Genomic DNA, 23748 nt, shown 5'->3' with positions numbered 1-23748 from the left:
TGTTGGAACCCCCCCCCCGGAGAGGACGACAGGTGAGGAGACGCTCTACACGACGAGGTCGCTTCACGTCTCTCCATCGTGGACCGAAGGAAGCCGGCCCACAGAGAGTCCAACTGCTTTCATCTGTGGATCGAGGATCGCTGAGGTACCGAGCCGCACAACCGTGGGTTCTCCCAGGATACCCTCGGCCAGACGGATACAGCCAGACTCTACCCCCCCCCCCCTTCTCCAGTTGTCTTACAAGCGACCGGAATTCCCCCCTAGTGTATCCAGTTCTATAATCATTAAAGTATCATTGCTATTATTCCTTAACTATTCCAGGTCGTATATGTACCACCTGCGCCTTCAGAGATTGGACATTCTCTATTGATATACCGACGAATACTCTTGCCATAAAAGTGCATACTAATTCCCATTCATAAATGTAATTAAGTGATTAAGTGCTTGCTCTACACACCATTGCTGTGTAGGAATAAATACATACTTCGACTTCGTACATTTGTGTTGGATCCGTTTCATCTACGTGAGAGTGTTTATCATAATATATTTATGCCGAGTACTGGGTGGCCGAATATAAAGTACAAAGGTAGTGGTAGTAAGTATCATATCTAGTAATACAGTCAGGGAATTGTACCCCTCAGTTACAATAATGGTATAACCCAAGTGGTTTGATACACTCCTTACTTAAACACATTTTGTTATTTTTAAGACTAGTTTCACCTTAAGTGAAAGCTAAGTTGTGTGTGTATGTATGTGTGATCAGATCGTGTGAATGTGTGTCTGTGTGTGTCTGTGTGTGTGTGTGTCCGTGTGTGTCTGTGTGTGTGTGTGTGTGTGTGTGTCTGTGTGCGTGTGTGTGTGTGTGTGCCTGTGTGTGAATGGGTAATTAAGGCTTCCTGGCCCCCATCCCCCGCTCAATCATTCACTGAAATCAAAAGGACATCTCAATCCCACACATACATACAAAAATTTTATTTAAATAAAAAATATCATCTGTACCAACTCAACCAAACATCCAATTTCACAGTGTCACAACACATTCAATCCTGAGAGGTTTTTTAAAAAAGAAATAAAAGCAAAACCCAATCAAACCTCACAATTCAACATCATCCACGCTTCATTCATATTATAAACATATCGCTTCCACCACACTCGTTAATCACTCCACATACAGACACACAATGTTAGTTCTTCTGCGCTCAACTCTTCTGCACTCAATTCCTCTGCTCTGATCTCAGGCTATTACAGCCTCTCCTCACAACAGCTCCTCTACTCTCACTTCAAAGATGGACTGGAGTCCATCCTTCATCCAGACCTACCCATGCCCTCCAGTGCACAGACAGATCCAAATATTCCCTCATCAAAATAGTTTAACATTCACAAGTCATAACCCCAAATGAATGCCTACTTCCTTGATTGTTCCACTCACTCACCCAGCTGTTCCCTGACAAACCTTCCCCTGTCTCACCTTCCTGTCACTCCCTGGCTCAACATTTCCCCTGTCATAAAAATAACCGCCAACTGTTTTCTCACTCTACAACTGTCTCCTGCATCTTCACCTCTGACCTCTCTCCTGTTGCATCTAATCTCACGCCATCCTGTCATAAAAGAACAGCCATTGTAAGCAGCTGTACACCTGGACCCCCCTTGGGCACTTTGACCTGCCTCAAAAGGATCCCTACCCCCCGGGCAATATAACCTTCTCAACTTTTGTCTTTTTCATGCTCCATGCATACAGTCTCCCCTGAGCATAAAGGCTTTTGACACAAAGACCCTATCTTCTCACTTCATGAAATAACTCCATCTGTAAATCATTAAATGGTTAATCACACTTCTCATCTCCCAGAGGCAAGCCGCCCCCAAGTTTTTGAATTAATCACACATTCCCAGGGAGAAGGCTAACCCCCTCCCCAGCGTCTAAAATTATTAAGGATCAATAAAAACAATCATTTCGATCACTGTAAACACAACCATATCAAAATTTGTCATTGCAGCAAGCCTCCATCAATAAATTATAATCTCCTACAAGTCGGAGGCTTGTGTCAACATTTTAACAGTGTATTAAAGATTTAACAATCTAAAACAAGCATCAGTAAATTATCCTGCTTCACAACTGGGCTTGTATCAAATTCCACTATAAAACATTTAGCTTATGCAAATCAACAGTGTTACAAAGATTTAACCAATTACACAAGCATCAACAGAACCTCATTCATCTCTGAACCACTGCACTCTAACCAGATTTTAAAAATCACATCTTCACAAAACAATATTTATGCATATTACATACACAAGCATCTTTCATTTAGAAAAACATATTATAAATATAAGCATCACTCATTTAGAAAAACATTATTAGTGGTTAGTTCCAAATGCTCCTTTCTTCATACACGTGTGATAAATTGATTTTACTGCAAGCAACATGTAACTCTAGTGTAGAGCATCTTTCCAAATTCAGCCTATAGCTACTCTCAAACTCCCCCTTTGGTCAAGAGTATACACCTGTGTCCAATGTGTATATGTATGTTCCTAATATTAATAATACAATCACCCAGAGTTGATGTATTTAAAACGGGTGACTCCGTCTCTGGTCTGCATCCCCTTAACAACTGTATGTTTTTAACTGTACTTATTTTTAATCAATCACTACTCATTCCCCCCTGGTTAAAAATATACCCCTGTGTATCAAAGACAATAATACAATCTACCCAGTATAGCCGGTTTGTGAACTCCAGATTTATCATAGGCAATGTATCCATTACTTCATTTCTCCTCAATAGGCTCACTGTATTGTTTGCAGCCTAAGTAAACCCTTATTGACTATCTCCCCTAACCTAACCACCATACATGTTACATCTCTCCCCCTGTTTACACAAAAATACAATGTACAATATACAAATATAACCATATAACACAAAGCTAAATACAAACTCACCCGTTTTTTCCCGGCCCCTGAGCGAACTATCCCGAATGCACTAGACCCAATCCACGCTGTACCGCGCATGCGCAGTGGCAACCGATGCGACCGTTATAACGTTGCTACGACAACCAAAGTCTGCCACGACATTCATAACATGCCACAACGTTCTAAACATGCCACGACATTCATCACGTTCCCTAACCCTTCCCCAACATCCTTCTCAAAACTCGAAACGCAACATATGTCGCCCGCAAACGCCACACAACAACGGCACGCAAGCTAACTAGCTTAGCCAGCTCTAATGCGACGTTCAAGGCCCTCACGGGAGCCGTGCCTTTCAAGATCCGTTCATCCACGCAATTCGCTCAGTACCAACCAAAGCATAAACAACTCACACAAGCTTACAATAACCAACCACTCTAACAGAAAACAATTTTTAAAACATTCTCACCAACCAACATAGTTCAACACGAATCCTTTCTCCTACCTTCTCCGCCTCACTCCATAGCACCGCGAACGTTACACACTCTCCACAACACCATGACGTCATCAAGCAGCGACTCCTTAATATCATACACTATCGCTACCGCATCAATAATAACCCTCAAAACGGCCACAATCTCGCCACCCTACGTCTTGATCCGCTTCTTACCTGCAATCGCCGCCACAGTGTTTAATCATTTCCCTCATAACGCCATCGTAACGTCCCCAGTTTCACCGCGGACTCTTCCACAGAGCTAAGCTAGCTAGCCCCAACCACCAGTAGGACTCGCCTCCGACCTATGTCCGTTGGTCATTAAAATATCATAACAAAACAACAATAAGCCCCTACGTTTCGCCAATCATCCCTAACCACAGCCATAGTCCCCCATACAATTCCTAACCAAATCAAATCAAATCAAATCAAATTTATTTATAGGGCCCGACAACACACGTTAATGTCCCCATGTGCCGTACAGGTCTTCTTTAAACAGGTCAAGAAGACAACATAACAATAAGTCAAGAACAGAACAAGAACACCATAGGGTCCAAACATTTTTTAGATGAATGCAAATAAATGAAAGAATGCAAGCACTCCCAGACATACCCCACGCGAAGGTAAGGAAAAACTCACTAAAACCTAACAATAGGGAAAAAAGCTCCACAGGCAGTGTGGAGGAGAGAAACCTTAGAAGGGCCGTTCAAGGGGGGATCTCCCTTCTTAGATGTTGGTGATAGTAGTGTTGCAGACGGACAGTTGGTAAGCATGCACTCATGTGTGTGGTGAAACACAGATGAGTGCATGCAATAGCAACTGTACATTTTGAAAAATTAAAGATAGAGCTAATAGCGATAGCAACTGAACATTTTGAAAGATTAAAGATAGAGTTGATAGCGGATCTATTTGAGGCACAGGGGCGGCGCAGAGAGGGTCACGTCCTCCCCGTCTTAGTCACGGGACATTCAACACTCCGGTCGTTGCTCAGGGACAGCCGGAGACAGGGAGATAGGGGGTGGCGCAGAGAGGGTCGCGAACTCCCCGACATCATCGCGGGACATCCGGCACTCCGGTCACCACTACGAGACCTCCGGAGACAGGGGGGCACGCAGAGGGGGTCGCAATCTCCCGGCCTTCGTCACGGGACGTCCAACACTCCGGACAACACTCCAGGACAGCAAGTCATAGGAAGACAGGGAGACGGGACAGGCGTTAGACAGCTCATGAGATTGTAGTAGGCGGACATAGCAATAGATACAAGTGGTAGGCATATATGTGAATGGAGTAGATATATGAAGTAAGCGTATTATGTGAATAGAATAGAAGTACTTAACCCAGCAATGAAACCGCGTTGACTGTTAATCTGTTAACAGTCTGTTAATCAGTTGACAGGACCACGGACAGACGGCGGAGAATAACTGATCCAAGGCCTCTGAGGTGCATGTAGAGCAGTCACTACAAGCTTGGCCAAGACCCCGAGGCATCCATCACCTTGGTCAGCGCCAGGAGACGGGTACTCAGAGAGAAGGGGGAGGGAGGGGGGGGGGAGGGGGGGAGAGGGGGGGGGGGAGAGTTAGAGAGTTCCCATGTTTGTGGTGCTGCAAAGGAGCAGACATGTAGTACCCTGTAGTGCCATGTAGTACCCCGTAGTGCCATGTAGTACCCTATAGTACCCCATAGTGCCATGTAGTACCCCGTAGTATCCTGTAGTACCCTGTAGTGCCATGTAGTACCCTGTGGTGCCTTATGGTACCATGTAGTACCCCGTAGTGCCATGTAGTTCCATGTAGTGCCATGTAGAGCTATGTAAGCCATGTAGTACCCTGTAATGCCATGCAGTACCATGTAGTACTCTGTGGTACCATGTAGTACCCTGTACCCTAACTAAACTACCCTATAGTAAACTACCCAGTGGTACCATGTAGTACCCTGTACCATAACTAAACTACACAGATTAATCTAAAGGTCAGTCCCCGACCAGGTGAGATCAAGGTAGGTTGAAGGAGAGAGAGAAAAGATGAGTCTTAAGCAGGGATTTAAAAGCTTCGACAGAGCAGGCGCCCCTGATGACGGCAGGTAATTTGTTCCACAGGTAGGGAGCGCGGTAGACAAAGGCTCTGTGGCCGGCGGATTTCTTTTTAACCCTAGGGGTCGATAGAAGCCCCGCATTTTGTGAGCGCAGAGCACGAGCGGGCGAGTATCGGGAGATGAGATCGGATAGATAGAGCGGTGCAAGCCCATTTAAAATTTTGTAGGTGAGGAGTAGCACTTTAAAGTCAGAGCGGGCTTGGATAGGAAGCCAATGTAGGGCGGACAAAACTGGTGTGATGTGATCAAATTTTCTAGTTCTAGTTAGTATCCGTGCAGCCGCATTTTGCACGAGTTGAAGATTTTTGATGCTTGAATTAGGTAGGCCTGAAAAAAGTGCATTACAGTAGTCCAGACGTGATGAGACAAAAGCATGAATCAGGGTTTCAGCATCAGCCAGAGTTAAAATGGGGCGTATTTTTGCGATATTACGAAGATGGAAGAATGCAATTTTGGTGACATTTTTTATATGTGCATTAAATGAGAGGGAGGAATCAAAAATGACTCCGAGGTTTTTTATGGTGGAGCTCTGGGATACATGACAGGTATCAAAGTTGAGGGAGATGTCCTGAAACAGGCCTCTGTGGTTTGGGGGGCCAACAATTAACATCTCAGTTTTATCTGCATTAAGGAGTAGAAAGTTTTGCGACATCCATTTTTTGACGGCAAGCAAGCAGGCCTCAAGGTTTTGTAGTTGGGAGGAATCATTTGGCTTAATAGGTATATATAATTGGGTGTCATCAGCGTAAAAATGAAAGTTTATGCCAAATTTGCGTATGATATCGCCGAGGGGTAGCATGTAAATCGAAAATAGCAAAGGGCCCAGGACAGAGCCTTGTGGGACACCACATTGCACTGGGAGGGTCTCAGATGTTAAATCATTATAGACCACGCAGTGTGTTCTATCAGTTAAATAGGATTTAAACCAAGCTAGTGCGAGACCCCGAATGCCAACATGGTTCTCAAGCCGACCTAGAAGAATCGAGTGATCGATAGTGTCAAAGGCTGCACTGAGATCAAGCAATAAGAGCACAGAGGTGAGGTTTGAGTCAAGAGAGAGCAGTAAGTCATTTGTGACTTTGGTAACCGCCGTTTCGGTGGAGTGTAAGGCTCTAAAGCCAGATTGAAATGATTCATTAAGATTATTGTTTGATAAATGGTCAGTAAGTTGCGTTGCGACGATCCGTTCTAACACTTTGGATAGGAATGGGAGATTGGAGATAGGTCTGTAATTTTTCAAGATTAGAGGGTCGAGGTTCGGTTTTTTAAGTAGTGGTTTAATGACGGCTGATTTAAAGGCCAGGGGCACCACGCCAGTAGACAAAGAGGTGTTGAAGATATTGAGTAGGGCAGGGCCTAGAGTTGGGAAGAGTTTTTTGATGAGAGTTGCTGGGAGAGGGTCAAACAGACAGGTTGAAGGTTTAGCCGCGCCAACCAGTTTAGAGAGGGCACTAAGTGAGACGTTTTCAAGGCAGCATAGCGTATGACTGGAATCAAAGTCAGGGGGAATGCCCGTCAAAGGTTGGGAGGGACTCTGATTGTTGAGTAAAGCAACAATTTCATCTCTAATGAGGTCAATTTTCTTGGTAAAAAATGTCATGAATTCGTTAGCCGAGAACGCATGGTTTAGGGCACTTGGTTGTTTCTGCGTAAGTTTTGCAACTGTGTCAAACAGAAACTTTGAGTTGTTTTTGTTTTCATTTATGAGCCTGGAAAAATAAGAGGTTTTGGCAAGTGAGAGTGCCTTTTTGTAGTTACGTAAACTATCATTCCAGGCGAGGCGGAATACTTTGAGTTTGGTCGAACGCCATTTATGTTCAAGTTTGCGACAAGCCTTTTTAAAGGAGCGCGTTTCCTCCGTAAACCAGGGAGTTAGTTTTTGCGGAGCACGTTTAATTTTAGGTTTAAGGGGAGCGACAATGTCGAGCGTGCTACGAAGGGCGGCATTAAGTTTGTCTGTAAAGAGATCAAGGGGGCCAGAGTAAGAGAGGAAGGGAGAGAGGGTGTCTGGTAGGCAGTTAACTAGAATTGGGACAGTTGAGGCGTTAATACGACGGCTCATGTAGGATTCTACACTGTCTGGGCGAGAAACCGTCAGATCAATTTGAAATTTGATGAGGTAGTGGTCTGAGAGAGCAGGAACATAGGGGGAGACGGTCAAATTTGACACAGTGAGACCGCGGGCTAGGACTAGGTCAAGGGTGTTCCCACCACTGTGAGTGGGTTGGTCAACGATTTGAATGAGACCGACAGAGTCAATGATGTCGGTAAAAGCCTTATTTAGGGGATCTAGAGTTTTATTGGAATGAATGTTAAAATCACCAACAATTAAAATGTTATCTGAGCGCATAACAAGCTCAGAGATGAAAGTTGAAAATTCATCTAGGAAGAGGGTGTAAGGGCCTGGGGGGCGGTATAGGACAGCCATTACAAAGGATGCAGTGGAGGTAGGAATCAGACCGCCACACTTTCTGTTGGGTGGAGAGGGATGCAACAGGAGCACCTCAAACGAGGAAAACTTACAGTTTGCGTCGGATGTAAAGTTGTGCTTAGAGTCATAAATTAGAGCAACTCCGCCTCCTTTCTTGGAGGTGCGTGCGATGTGGGAGCTACTAAAATTAGGGGGTGAGGCCTCGTTTAAGGGCAGAAAATCATTAGGTTTAAGCCATGTCTCAGTGAGGCCAAATAGGTCGAGACTATGGTCTGTTATCAGTTCATTTACCAAAAGAGCTTTGGTTGGCAGAGAGCGGATGTTGATAAGGCCAACCTTCACACTCTCTGTATACTTAGCAGCGCGGTTTTCAGCCATGCAGGTAGGTTTAATCGCAATTAAGTTGGCATGGTTTATCGCACAAGGACGAGCTGGGTAAAGCGGAGCGTAACGGGATATTCTAGTTTTGATTGGGTATACAGGTTTAGGGGTAGAGATAGAAAGAGAGGAGTGGGGAGCCTGGTGGAGGAGGGACCGAGCAAGAAAGGTATAAGGATTGGCAGGGTCCATCAGTTTAGCATGACTAGCAGGCTCGCTAAGAGCCTGCACCCTGGCATGCTTGTGGGGTGGCTGTCAGCCCGAAGCTATAATCTTGTCTATATTGCGAGATAAGAGAGAGGCGCCTTGCATGTTAGGATGCACGCCGTCCTTTCTCAGCAAGCCAGGGTGCCCCCAGAAAGAGGACCAATTATCCACGAACCCTAAGCCCTGTTCTTTACAGTATTTTTCCAGCCATCGGTGTAGAGAAGCTGTCCTACTCACGAACTCATCATCATGCCGGTTTACAGGCAGGGGGCCAGAGAAGATTACTCGATGCCGACTCATCTTTCTGGCGAGGTCAGAAAGCCTAACTATGTTGATCTTTGTGACCTCAGAGACTTTCATCCTACAGTCATTATTTCCGACGTGTATAACAATATGGTCGAATTTATCTTCAGTGGGTGTGATACGTGGGTTACCTTTTGCCTTGACTATGCTATTCGCCAGAAATCTCAGGTTGGCTTCAATGTCGGTAGCTCTGGCTCCCCCATAACATTTGATCTCGGCTGGCTTGTCTAGCAAAATATGCCGGGTGATGGAGTCGCCAATCACAAGGACGGAACGACGGGGTTGCAGTGGAACCGGCTGCGTACTGGGACCGGAACCCGCAACACGTGTAAAATCATGTTGCGGAGCAGGTGCTGTTGAGGCCGAGGCCGAGCGGTTACACTGCCGCTTCGTAGTGGGCGCAAAGGCCTTGTCCTGAGCACTATGTCTGGGACTCTCCAGACGAGAAGACCTCGCTAGAGGCTCCTCAGAAAAGCCTGTAGTGTCCAAGACGTCTAAAGCTGACTGTTTTCCTGACTCAAGTTCAAGGACACGACTCTCTAACAGAGTTAACCTTTCTAGGAGAGAGGGACAGACAGGACAGACAGAACACATAGCCATGCTTACACCAGGTAGAGCAGGAACAAATAAAGATACGAAGTACTATGGATCAACTGCTAAAGGCTATGTGTATGAAGCCGATTGAAGGTTTAGCTAATGAGCTAAAACCAGTGGGTCGAGTAAGTTGACAAGCTAACAAGGCAAGACCAGAAAATGCAGGTACAAAGGAGTGGCCTGCTAGAGGAGGGCAGGTGAGGGGCAGTAGATACTCTAGTGCACTCGGTTGCCTCCTCGGATAACTCCAGCAGGAAAACTCCAAGTCTTTGTCTGTCTTAGTCAGTCGCCGGCGCTCTGCTGGCGCTTCGATAGACTACACTTAAATCCCTATTGAATATTGTCCCACACCTGTAGGGGGCTAGTCTCTGACTGATTGGACTAATTAGCACAGGCTGCTCAAGTCAAACCCAATGGGGTTGAAGAGAGCCTGATTGATTAAGAACAAACAATTATCAAAATATACAATGGATTGAGTACTAACTTACATTACTCAGCAAGAACACAGTGAAGTCAGCTCAGGTTTTAGAGAAATGTGTGCACAGGCAAATGTATTTAACAAGCTTTGCCTCTGACTGATTGGACTAATTACCACAGGCTGCTCAAGTCAAACCCAATGGGGTTGAAGAGAGCCTGATTGATTAAGAACAAACAATTATCAAAATATACAATGGATTGAGTACTAACTTACATTACTCAGCAAGAACACAGTGAAGTCAGCTCAGGTTTTAGAGAAATGTGTGCACAGGCAAATGTATTTAACAAGCTTTGCCTCTGACTGATTGGACTAATTACCACAGGCTGCTCAAGTCAAACCCAATGGGGTTGAAGAGAGCCTGATTGATTAAGAACAAACAATTATCAAAATATACAATGGATTGAGTACTAACTTACATTACTCAGCAAGAACCATAGCCATAGTCCCCCATACAACCATTAAGTACTTATCAGTCATTTCGACCGAATTGTTTTTGTATCACAGCGAACGTAATCGAATCAACAGGCCGGTTTCGCTCAAGATTAAAAAGGGATCTCCGGACCCAATTCGATATTATGCCTAAGGACGAACATTATATCTTCATTTAATTCGGCCGATCGGTTCCTGCAGATACGTCCTGTCTATCACGCGATCAGTCAGCAAACCATTCATTATTGAGCCTTGTCTTGAACACGCCGGCACCCTTATCTTCTATTAATTACTACGTTTTAATCCTGCAATCGCACAGACCCCTGCGCTGATCATGCCAGGTTCCACTCATCTTTACCATACCCGACTTGCATGTTCTGAATAGTAACAGCGTTCTGTACACTTCCCCATATTCTCTGTACTTCAGCTCCATTTGTGGAACTATTCCTCGCACCCAATTTCACAGAGCTTCCCCTTCCATTCAGAACCCCCAAACCATTCCTTATTAACTGTGCTCCCTTCCTGAGAATAATTTTAGGGCAAATATACACTCAGAACGCGCCCCTGTCGTACACACCAGATAACCGTGCTTCCTAGCCAGAAAAGCCTTTTATCTGCCGTCATGCGACGCCACCACCATTACATCATGATCAGATAGTCCGTGCGCCACCAATACGCAAAATCCCACGACATGCCGTCTCTTCTTGGTGCAACCCCCCCTGTATAGTTCATAAAGTATATTCCATACGAGTCCCAACTCAACCCCCGTGGCCCGCATAGGCCGAGACCGGCCTCCTGTGTTTGAACAAACATACAAACATAAAAAGCCCACGTTTGCATGTTCACTGCACAACAAGCGCGATCTTCATACCTCTGGACATCCTAACCTAAGTCACCGCTCCCCCAACCCTGCATGCAAAAGCCATATTCACCGTGGGTCCCAACCAGTGGCGTACACAACCAACCTTCATCCTGTCCCTCTCTCTCCTCCATTTCAGACAACAAGCCCCTCGTCTATAACTCCAAACGCAGCAACACCCCAGCTCTTTGCCCCGTGTCCCCAACACACAGCAAGGTCCAGATTTGACATGACAAGACCCTACCGCACCTTTCCAGGGGGAGACACAAAGGGTGGGAAGAACGGCACCATTTCTGTGGTAAATTCCCACAGAACTTCTACAATAATTTGAGGTTATTGTAGTACAATACAATGAGATTGATTATCTGGAAGGAGGAGGAAGGGATCATACTTGATAGAATTGTTGGTCTCCTCATCTGACTTAGCAGATGAGGAATAAACGTGTACGCCAGACAAACCAGAACTGTAGTTCAACTCAGCTGATTTATTTGAGCCAGGGCCAAGAGTGAATAGGACAAAAGATTATCAGAGAACATTAACAGGGCTGTCTGTGTACAGAAATATCACAATCAGGTTTGCATCTCAAACCTCAATAATGTACATAAAACAGTCACTCGTTAACATAATTTGAACATACATAGTTTACTGTAAGCCCTTTTTTGCATATAAGTAAGCCTGGTTTCTAAGCTAAGTTACATTCTAGTCTAACCAAAATACGGGTTCCATCCGGCTTACTTACATCAAAAAGCAGTAGTTTCTCTGGTCGGGAGGAGCGGTGGAGCCCAACCAGACCCCTGGGGTTGTGTCTGGTCTGAGGGCTCCCGAATTACCATTTAGGGCCCTCCTATATACTATAATTTCTAGCCAATAATAGAATTCAGTTCACTATTACAGTTGATCCAATCAGGCGTCTCCTGTGGGCGGTCTCCTGTGGGGGCTTGCAGCCCCCCCCCCCTGGGTTGTGGCGACGTGATGGGACAGAGATAGAGGGGGCCCGTCGGTGGCCCACGTCCGTGTGGTCCCCCGCTGAGCACAGAGGGGTTCTGCTGGTGGCCCCCGTCCGTGTGGTCGCGGTGTTGGGTCTTGTCTCACGAGGGGGGGTGTGACATGATGTCCTCTGGTGGGGGGGTGTGAATACGCTTTGACCCTTTGGGCCTTATTACCATACAGTACTAATCTGGTCACATTAGGTGTGACCTTTATCTATTTAGCCCTGCAACCACTTCTGCTAACCAGTATACAAGGTTATTTATGAAATTCAACTCAATATTTACCACACACTCTTCCGCTGGGATTAAGCTACACGCGGTCCGGAGAGTGTGGCAGTGGGAGGAGCCTCGTATGGGTTCTGCGGTCCTGCAGCTGGATGCATCTCGCATTCTGCCATTTTTGTGCAGCTGCTGAGCACTTTTTACGTTTTAAAACCTCTGAACTTTACAGAAACGAGTGGTGGGCCGCCACAAGTGCCGGAGACCTGCTCCAGTTGTAATGCCAGTACCTTTATCAAGGGTGTACCAGGCATGCATCTCTTTTGGTGTGGGGAGGAAACCCAGAGGAAACCCACGCAAACACAGAAATTCCCCATGTCAGGGTTCAAACCCTGGACCTTCTTTTAGATTCGATTCGATTAAAATGTCTTGTCATTATACAACAACATTTTTATCACAATGTACAGGTGCTTAAACTGGACATAAAATATATAAATGAGTACTACTGAGTAATAGTACTAATCAGATGTATCTACAGAGTTGTAGTATTAATATGTACAGTGATACAGGTATAAAGACACTATGGTAGGAAGTCGTACTGCCCAGCAGCATAACTAGTAAGAGTAGGTAAGGGATATACAGATAGATATGTAAAAAGGATTATATGCAGGTATGTACAGACAGATGTGTATATATATATATATATATATATATATATATATAGTACATATACAGCATTATTATACATGCTATCATGGAGAGTTGCATGGGTTATATGCAGGTGTACAAGTAGGTATATAGGATTATATGCAGGTATATTCAAACAGATATGGATATATAGTTACATATTATATATATATATATATATATATATATATATATATATATATATATATATTAAGGCTGTCAAAGTTAACGCGATATTAACGCGTTAACTCCCGATTCTATTAATGCCACTAATTTTTTTAACTCAAGATTAACAAAATTTTTTTTTTTTTTTTTTACTAGACTTCACTCAGGTGTATTATTGATGCTCTCATTGATACTATGTTTGTTTCTGAAGTGTGTGTGTGTGTGTGTGTGTTTGTGTGTGTGTGTGTGTGTGTGTGAGATATAGAGAGAGAGGGGGGTGAGAGAGATGAGGAAGGGGCAAGAGAGAAAGAGAGCTGGAGAGTGTGTGTGTGAGGGAGAGAGGGGGGTGTGTGATAAATCAGCCCTTGTGTGTGTGAATGTAACAAGTTCCTAACGTTTTCTTTCCCCTATGCATTGTTTTAAATTATTATTTTCTTTTAAGTTATTTTGTGCATCACTCTGTTTTGAATTTGATGCAAATTTGCAATGCATGAGGGTCATCCTTTTGTGTTAAATGGCTGCATAAAGCAAGCATTTGTTGACTTGCATGTTGATAAGAGTATTAAAACTTGGAACTTGAAAAAGATCTGTTTAAGGTAAAAAAAAAAAAAAAAACGATTAATTTGCGATTAATCGCGAGTTAACTATGGACAATCATGCGATTAATCGAGTTAAATATTTTAATCGTTTGACAGCACTAATATATATATATATATATATATATATGCGGCAAATATAAATGTATAAATACCGTATACAGCACTATTGTAAATGCTACAGAGTGGTATGGGTAGAGTATAGTACATTTACATTTAGTCATTTAGCTGACGCTTTTATCCAAAGCGACTTACAAGTTCTGTACGACAAGACAGCAAGAAGGGTACAACTCTATCAGCTGAGTAACAATGTTCATCAAAGTGTTGCGTGTTACAGTGTAGGTTAGTTTATTAGGACAAGTGCATGACAGTAAGGTTAGTCAAGGTTAGATTTATTTAAAAAAAAAAAAAAATGTATTATCATTTCAGATAATGGTAATAGTATGAGGTTATGATTATTATGATTACGGTGTAGGGCAGTTGTAGACAGTGAAAGCAGTAGGTAGGTATAAATTGAGTATAGGCAACAGAATTCAAAGTTCGCACAGTATGGGTAACAGAGCCTAGGGTATAGGTAATGGAGTTCAGAGTTCAGAGCTTATATTGTATGGGGGGGGGGGATCATGGTCAGGGCCGCCTCAGGGGGTGTGCGAGCAGTGCGGTCGCACAGGGCCTCGCGGGAAGGGGGGCCTCGCACAATTTTTTTTTTTTTTTTTTTTTTTTTTTTATTATTATTTTTTTATTATTATTTTTTTTTTTTTTTGCGAGGCCCCTCTTCCCGCGAGGCCCTTTTTCATCACAGACCTAAAATCTAGTTTTGCTTATATGCTTATATATTTCACATTAGACACGTTTGTAGAATGTGTCTGACTTGTTCCTGGCTCTGCGGCTCTGCAGCAGACATACTCACTATTGGAGCTCTGGGGCTCTGCAGCAGACATACTATTGGTTTCAACTAAGGGAGGGGTTACGTTACATGTGTACAGACAGCCGGCGTGCATCAGCTGCGTTTGACTATTTCGCGCGTGCAGCATGGAGGTTATGCTTAGTTATGCCAGCCAAGACGAAGAGGACGGTCATTCGGCAGATGGACTGAAGATGAAAGTTGTTGCATGTTAGACAGTTCAGTCAGGCTAGCCATGTCGGCTTAGCTAAAGGCAGGGACAGCTAGTTAGCTTTAGCTACGTTATAATATCGAGTGCTAACGTGTGGTTCAGTCGGGATAGCCATGATGATGTCGGCTAGTAGCTAGCTTAGCTAAAGGTTAACTAGCATTAGCTAACCTAGAGAGAGCGCGTGCAGCATTGTTATGCCAAGATGAAGAGGACGGTCATTCGGCAGATGAACTTCGTCAACTCCACGCGGTTGTCTCCATCCTCTTGGACGTTTGGTGAGTTTTTAATGCACTCTATTCTATTCCCGCCGTTGATATATCTCTCTCTCTCTCTCTCTCGGGAGCCAAACGGGCCGGCTAGCTGTTGTAGCTAATGTTATATTCAGCCAAGCGGGCCGGCTAGCTAACGTAGCTAACGTTATATTGAGCCAAACGGGCCGGCTAGCTGTTGTAGCTAATGTTATATTGAGCCAAAGCGGGCCGGCTAGCTAACGTAGCTAACGTTATATTGAGCCAAACGGGCCGGCTAGCTGTTGTAGTAGCTAACGGTGTGTGGCCTGGTGTCAGTACCTGGCTACTCTATTTGCAGTTAGCCTATTTAGCTGATGTCGGCCATTGGCTCCTTGCTACTTTGTTTTCTCTGTTATAGACCCTCTTCTCTTTGGATTTAAGTGTTGATCTTTGTCCTTTTGGATCTATGTATATTCATGTTGCCTTTGTGAAGTTATTATCGCGTTTAAATCTCGCACAGGGCCTCGCATTTCTCCCAGGCGGCCCTGATCATGGTACAGAGTTCAGCGAGATGACAACTGAGGGAAAGAAGTTGTTCCTGAAGCACAAGGGCTGTCAGTCCATGACTGGGATGAGATGTGTCCTTGCTGTGTGCCTTCCTCAGACACTGTTTGTGATTAATAGACTCAATTTCATATTCCCATGAATAGACTCAACAGTGCGCCACTGTGTAACCAGGCACAGTTGACCAAACATAAATGCACACATATCCATGCATGCATGTACAAGCAAGGTCAACACACTATGACATGTATCTTCCATTACCTATAGTAACTTGTACTTTTGTAATCTTTTTGGAATTTCTCCACAACACAGATGTACAAGTGGCAGTAATGCAGAAAATCCAGCAAAGGAAGAAGCAGTGTAGAAAACGGGTGGAGTTTTTGCCTAGAAATGGGCATGCTTAGGCTGTACTGTGTAGATAATACGCTTTTCCAGGTGCTCAAAGACGCTTTACATGGGCAGGAGAGACAAACTATGGCAAAACAAGAAACAGAACAAAACAGAACAAAATAATACATGACAAAATAAAATAAAATAAAACCGACAGAATTAGAGGTCAAAAGCAAGATTGAAAAGGTGAGTTTTGAAGGCTGATTTAAAAGATGTCAGGGTGTTTGCATCACGGATATGGCTGGGGAGGGCATTCCAGAGGGAGGGGGCAGCAGCAGCAAAGGCCCTGTCGCCCCAGGTCCGGAGCTTGGTCGTGGGAGGTGTTAGGAGGTTGGAATCTGCAGACCTAAGGCGACGGGTGGCGTGTGACGGTGGAGGAGGTCGGACAGGTAGGGGGGGGCAAGGTTGTTGAGGGCTTTAAATGTGATGAGTAGTATTTAAAAATGTATCCTGTATTTGATTGGAAGCCAGTGGAGGTCGTGGAGGACAGGGGTGATGTGATCAGAGCGACGGGTGGAGGTGAGCATGCGGGCAGCAGAGTTTTGGACATATTGGAGTTTATTGAGAATAGTGTTTGGTGAGCCGTAGAAGATGCTGTTGCAGTAATCTAGTCTTGATGATATGAATGCATGAACCAGTGTTTCAGCAGCGGAGAGTGATAGGGAGGGGCGAAGACGAGCAATGTTCCGGAGGTGATAGAAGGCCGATTTGGTTATGTGGTTCACATGGGGGGCCCTCATTCATCAACGTGAATGTAGAATCAGTGTACGCACAGGAAAATCGGGATTCACCACACGTGCGTACGCAGGTTCTACGCACACCTGTCATGATGAATCTCACCTTGGCCCTGCGCAGAGGCTCGTGCACACTTTCACGTATTTGCATACCAAAACCGCCCCGATTAACCATATATGGTAATGGACACCCCCATGAAATGTGGAAGAATGGACTAAACCGAGGGTGTTGTACACTGTCGGATATTATACCTATTAACTTCCTAAAAGACCATTGCTGCCTGGACACCGCAAACACTAATAAAGACCATTAACCACTGTTTTGCCGTTGCCCGTTAGTGTCATTAATGCATGCTGGAATAAGAATGCCTTTCTTAATCTATTTTTAATATTAATAATTATTATAATACAATAAAAGACAGCTCCGTCTTTTAATACACATATATTGTACAGTAACGTCAAATAAATACTACAGTCCCCGCTGAAATAAAGGTTCTGCACACACATACCAGCAGTGATCTACAGCATAAAAGATTATATTATAATACTATTCTGAGTAGATAATTCATCTGTATCGCAACAGAGTCACGGATCTGGTCGGGGCAGGTATCATTATGTCGGGAAAATCTTTATGAAATAAACAAAAGTGAATTAAGGAATTTAAAACGAAGTTTAGCATATTAAATCGTTTTATAAGCTTATAGCTTTTTTCGTGCTGATTTGAGAGGGTCCAGCTGCAGAGCCGGAGAGCAACTCTCAGGGCCAAGATAGCACTTATACTATTTTGAGAGAGACAGCAGAGAGACAGACAGCAGAGAGACAGACAGACAGACAGACACTGTTCCACAGTGTGTGTGTGTGTGTGTGTGTGTGTGTGTGTGTGTGTGTGTGTGTGTGTGTGTGTGTGTGTGTGTGTGTGTGTGTGTGTGTGTGTGTGTGTGTGTGTGTGTGTGTGTGTGTGTGTGTGTGTGTGTGTGTGTGTGTGTGTGTGTGTGTGTGTGTGTGTGTGTGTGTGTGTGTGTGTGTGTGTGTGTGTGTGTGTGTGTGTGTGTGTGTGTGTGTGTGTGTGTGTGTGTGTGTGTGTGTGTGTGTGTGTGTGTGTGTGTGTGTGTGTGTGTGTGTGTGTGTGTGTGTGTGTGTGTGTGTGTGTGTGTGTGTGTGTGTGTGTGTGTGTGTGTGTGTGTGTGTGCATGCGTGTGTGTGACTACTAGTCTAATAGTAGAGACTCAGCCCCCCCCCCCCCCCCCCCTCTGGACCACCTCCTAGTAGAGACTTCTCTAGGAAGAAGACGAAGATGAGGATTAAGGCGAGACACTGCAGGTGAATAGGCAAATATACCTTTTTTGTTGATTTTGAGATTCTGTTATATTTTGCTTCCTAAACATGTCTTCTATGAAGCTAGTGACAATAAAACGTCAATAACACACATTTAGTTGTTCCTTTTACTTAATTTTGCCTTATTGCATCCATAAATGTCCACATATTTAATGGGGAAGTGCCTCATTTGCATATATAAACATACTTTTCAGAAAACTTGTCTCTACTAGGAGGTGGTCCAGAGGGGGGGGGGGGGGTCTCTACTGGGAGGTGGTCCAGAGGGGGGGTCTCTACTAGGAGACTAGTGGTCACACACACACACACTGTGGAACAGTGTCTATCTGTCTGTCTGTCTGTCTCTCTGCTGTCTGTCTCTCCGGCTCTGCAGCTGGACCTTGATAAAATAAGCACGGAAAAGCTTTTAAGCTCGTAGCTCCAATTTGGGTCCCAAATTGCAGTACAAATGAAGGAGGTGTCTCGGGTAGTGGACTCTAGTTAATATTATGTTCTCTCTGCAATTAGACTGCCCCTCATTCATCCCTATCTGATGCTATCTCTGAAAACAGTTCCTGCGAGCGCAGTCAGTGCACCCCATAACGCTATATATATAAACCTGCATTCATTCGGAGAGAAAGACCTATTCCACATGCTATTTAGGGTTTGACAATAATTACACTAATATCGCTATTTCACAATGAACTATAATGAATTACGGGGGTCATACAGAAGTTAACAGAACACGGCCAGTGTCTTTATTTCCGCGTTGGAACGAATGCATGTACTGAGGAGCGCTTGTGCGTAGTAACGATATTCTACCACTGGGCGTCAGCTAAGTGTGCTCTGACCTGTGCGTACACGTAAGCACGGAGTCAAGTTCAAGTTGAAATTGATGAATCCCACCCTTTGCTTAGAAATGATCGTACGCACAGGTTAAGCACAAATCTGTGCGTAAGTCAGGTTGATGAATGAGGGCCCTGGATGATGCCAAGGTTACGGACGTGAGTGGAGGGGGTGACAATGGTACCATCAATATTTAGGGTGAAATCCTGGGTGTGGCTGGTGAGGGATTTTGGACCGATAATGATGATTTCTGATTTATTGCAGTTTAATTTGAGAAAGTTATTTTTGCATCCATGTTTTGATGTCTGTGAGGCAGGTGGTGAGGGGGGTGGAGAGAGTGGCTGGAGTGATAGTCTTGGTGGAGAGGTAGAGCTGAGTGTCGTCTGCATAACAGTGAAAACGCAGGCCATGTTGGCGGAGAATCAGACCAAGTGAAGGATGTAGAGGATGAAGAGCAGGGGACCAAGTACTGAGCCGTGGGGGGACACCATGAGTGATGGGGGCAGTGGGGGATTTGCAGTAGTTGATAGAGATGAATTGGTGCCTGTGTGAGAGGTATGATTGGAGCAAGGTGAGGGGGATTCCGGAGATGCCAACGGAGGACTGAGACGAGTGATGAGGATGGGGGTGACTGATGGTGTCAAAAGCAGCGCTGAGGTCTAGGAGAATGAGGATGGAGAGGGAACCAGAGTCGGCAGAGAGGAGTATGTCGTTGGTGACCTTTAGAATAGCAGTTTCGGTGCTGTGTTTGGTGCGGAATCCGGATTGAAATGTATCATAAAGGTTATTGTTTGTCGAGGTAGGATTTTAATTGGGAGGCAATGGCTCGCTCAATTATTTTTGAGAGGAAGGGGAGGTTGGAAATGGGGCGGAAATTATCAAGGGTTTCAGGGTTGAGACCGGTTTTTTTAGTAAGGGGGTGACAGAAGCAATTTTGAGGGCGGGGGGAAATAGGCCAGTGGTCAGAGAGGAGTTTACGATGGAGGTGATTAGGGGAGAAAGGGCAGGGAGACAAGCCTTGACTAGGATGGAGGGGATAGGGTCCAGGATGCAGGTTGAAGTTTTCATTGTAGAGAGAATGGAGGATAGGTCCGATGCTGTGATTTCAGTGAAGGATGTAAAAGGGGGGTTGGGCGGTGGAGGGGGGGTTGAATCCGGAGGGGAGATAGTGTTGGCGGAGGCAATTGTTAGTTGGGTGTGGATTTTGTCAATTTTTGTTTGGAGATGTGACGGATAGGAGACACATTTACCACATTTACACATTTACACACTGAAGTTTTGTGATGGTGAGAAAACAGAGTCCTGGGGTTGTTGCTGCCAGACTGTATGATAGCGGAGTAGTGGGAGGAGCGTGCAGAGTGAGGGCGTCTTCTGTAGAGCTGTTGATGTTGTCTGTAGGCCTCTTTATGGACAAGTGAGACCGGTAGGAGAGAGAGAGAGAGAGAGAGAGAGAGAGAGAGAGAGAGAGAGAGAGAGAGATGAGAGAGGAGAGATGAGAGAGAGAGAGAGAGAGAGGAGAGAGAGAGAGAGAGAGAGGAGAGAGAGAGAGAGAGAGAGAGAGGAGAGAGAGAGAGAGGAGAGAGAGAGAGAGAGAGAAGAGAGAGAGAGAGAGAGAGAGAGAGAGAGAGAGAGAGAGAGAGAGAGAGAGAGAAGAGCAGAGAGAGAGAGAGGAGAGAGAGAGAGAGAGGAGAGGAGAGAGAGAGAGAGAGAGAGAGGAGAGAGAGAGAGACGAGGGTGGGGAGAGAGAGAGGGAGAGAGAGAGCCCCCCCTCATCCGCATGCGCAGTAGGTACAAGCCCCGAAGCCGTTGTGCGGCTCTGCAGATATACCCTACTCGTGTCTGAACGAGTAAATGGAAATGTTTGTATTTAATAACTCACGCATAATTTGGAAGGACGGAACAACTTAAAGATGCTGCTGCTCGCCATGTTGCTTTACAAGAGAGTTCAACTCAACTACAACAACACCCCTGTGGTGTTGGTATTGAGAGCGCCTCAGTCGTTTGGGTCGCAACTACAGTCCAGCAGCGGGGGGCGGACAGATCTGTCAGCCAATGGCCAATAGGCACTATGAAGCCCCGCCCAACAAAACAAGGTACAAGCCACGACGCCCCGCCCACGCACAGTCAAACCTAGTAGCAGTACTGTCTATCTGTATGTCATGTATGTCATTATATGTGTAGCATCCTGAATATTCTGCTAATTATTCAGAAGTGCTGACTAACCTGTTACTTCCCCTGTGTGCATAAAGAATGTGATAAACAGTGTTCCTTTTTGATATCTCGCCCCGGACTAATGATGCGAGGTGCTCTTCTTTCTCCGGCTTCGATATGGACCATTAACATGAGCATCTTTCTTCCTGCCTTGAGTGTCCTATAGTGGGACCAGTTGCGGTCGCCAGCAGGGGGCAGTGGTGGCAGGTGGAGCGGAGGAGAAAGGAGCAGCGAGTGAGAGATGATTACCTGGAGGGCGGAACAGAAGGAAGTCCTCTTCGACAGTGAACTCGGACGTGAGCGGACGTGAACGGGCTGGTGCTCTCGACGAGCCCCGTTTGAAGAGTCCCGTTGAAGAGCCCCGTTGAAGAGCAACGGGAGATAACAAGTACTCTGCTATAACACAGGTTATCCTAGAAGTACAAGCGATAGAGAAGTGTGTGAGTAAGCGATACGGAAAGAAGAACCAACGTCCATAGATAACGTGTTATCCTAGAAGTGTAAGCGGTGTATTAGCTTGCTGCTAACGGCTATAGTGACTCGAGTATATCACCAGGCGAGCATCGCTGAAGACCGGTGGTGCATACAGCCACGTTGCGTTAGCAGTACAGACGATAGCAGGAGGGTTCGCTAAGATCCACAGTTTAGCTGTGTTTAAGGTAGCCAACAGTTTAGAGCGCGCCAGCCCAGTCAGCAGCCCTGCAGTGGACGTCTCATCAATGCAGCAGAGGACACCTCTTCCTCCAGCAGAGGTCGCCACAACACAGCACGCTCCTCCATTTCAGCCACTGCCCCTGCTGCCTACCCCAGCCCGCTGGCTGTGCTCACGGGATCGCCCAACAGCCATCTTGTTACCCGGACGAGGGGTGGTGAGAGTGGATCCGCCATCTTGGTTAAGTACAGCGGTACTTCGTGTGCCAAAACAGTATCCATTTGCAGCGAACGCTAACGACCAGTGTCTAGGGGTACCCCAACCATTATAAGCCGGCTTTAGCTTAGGTTTTTATTTGGTAAAGTGGGCCCACATTAGGGCTGGGCAATATGACGATATTATATAAATATCGGGTACAGTTCATTAACAATACACTTTTTCAACGTATCGTGGATATCGTGATGTTTTTGCCCAAGAGGATTGTGTCGCGTCAATCTGTCCACACGTTACTCGTTCATATCTCAGCCCGTGCTGAGATATGCCCATTCCGCGGTCTGTTAATAAAGTTTTCAATCAGACAGATGTATGGAAAGGCTTTTATTATAACATTCGTTGTAGTAAAATCATTATGCCTCATTTAGTCATCCTGTGGAGCACTGGTCTCCTACTCGACGGCCGCGGGGAGCTAATGTTAGTAGCTTTGTTGTTGTTCAGCACACAGGACATTCAGGAAGTCAAAAACTAATATAGCGCTTGCCGATTGGTGCTAAGAACAGCAGGGCGGGTGCAAGCGCTGTGACGTAATTGGCAGACTCGACTGTCAATCAAAATTATTATGTTTCCGTCAGAATGAATGAATGAAAACTTTATTAAAAGGTTGCAGAATGGGTACAATACAGTACAGGAGGATGAAGACCAGAAAAAGACTTTCGGCTTTTTTACATAAGGGTCCTCCATTTTCAATTCATCAAAACATTTAGAGACATACATATATACAGTAGTTTCATAAAAATGCTAAAATGCTATTGATTGATTTTAAAACTTTATTAACATATTGCAGAATGGGTACAGTACAGCTCAATACATACAATTGTTAAGGGGATGCAGACCAGAGAAAGACTTTAGTCTTGTTTACATCAGGGTCCCCCATTTTCAATTCATCATATTTCATATCTAAATCATATAATATCTCATTGCTAAATATATGCAATATATAATCTAATAATCTAAATCTAATATATAATATAAAAATGCTAAATGCATGGGTATTTTATTTTGTCTTTAATGTTAGCTTGCAAACTCAAATACTGTCTTGGTAAGCCTCATAATGAATTGTTTGGGGTAAAAAAGAAAAACATTGTGATGTGTATCGTGTATCGCCGAAAGGTCAGAAAATATTGTGATATCATATTTAGGCCATATCGCCCAGCCCTAGCCCACATGTAACTTATTTTTTCTGTATTGTGATAACTGTGTGACGTTCTTGAATTCCCATTGAACTCCTTGACATGTGCCTGGGTCTTCCCCTAATCCAAGCGGGGTTATTGAAGTAATGTATTGAGCACTAGGTGCCTATGTTGGGAATAGTGTTCCCCTATAATGTGAGTGAGAGCACCCGGTGCCTCATGTGATTATATGCCATATGAACCACATAAAGTATAAACTGTAACTTGCTAATTGACCAGGCTTATATAAAGGAGACGTAGATGGGAGCACGGTGTGTGTGTCTATTTCTGAGCCCATATTCTAACCTTGTTGACCGGGTAAATATATGACTGTAGTATATTTATTTAACCCTTCCACCCTATTTGCAGCATATGGTTAAAGGTCTCTACAGGTGGTCAAGGAAGGGTACTGCTTTGAGGGGAGCGCAA

Source organism: Notolepis coatsorum (genome assembly GCF_963971535.1).
Source record: "Notolepis coatsorum genome assembly, chromosome: 1".
In the NCBI taxonomy this organism is placed as follows: Eukaryota; Metazoa; Chordata; class Actinopteri; order Aulopiformes; family Paralepididae; genus Notolepis; species Notolepis coatsorum.
This window is presented reverse-complemented; position numbering follows the sequence as displayed.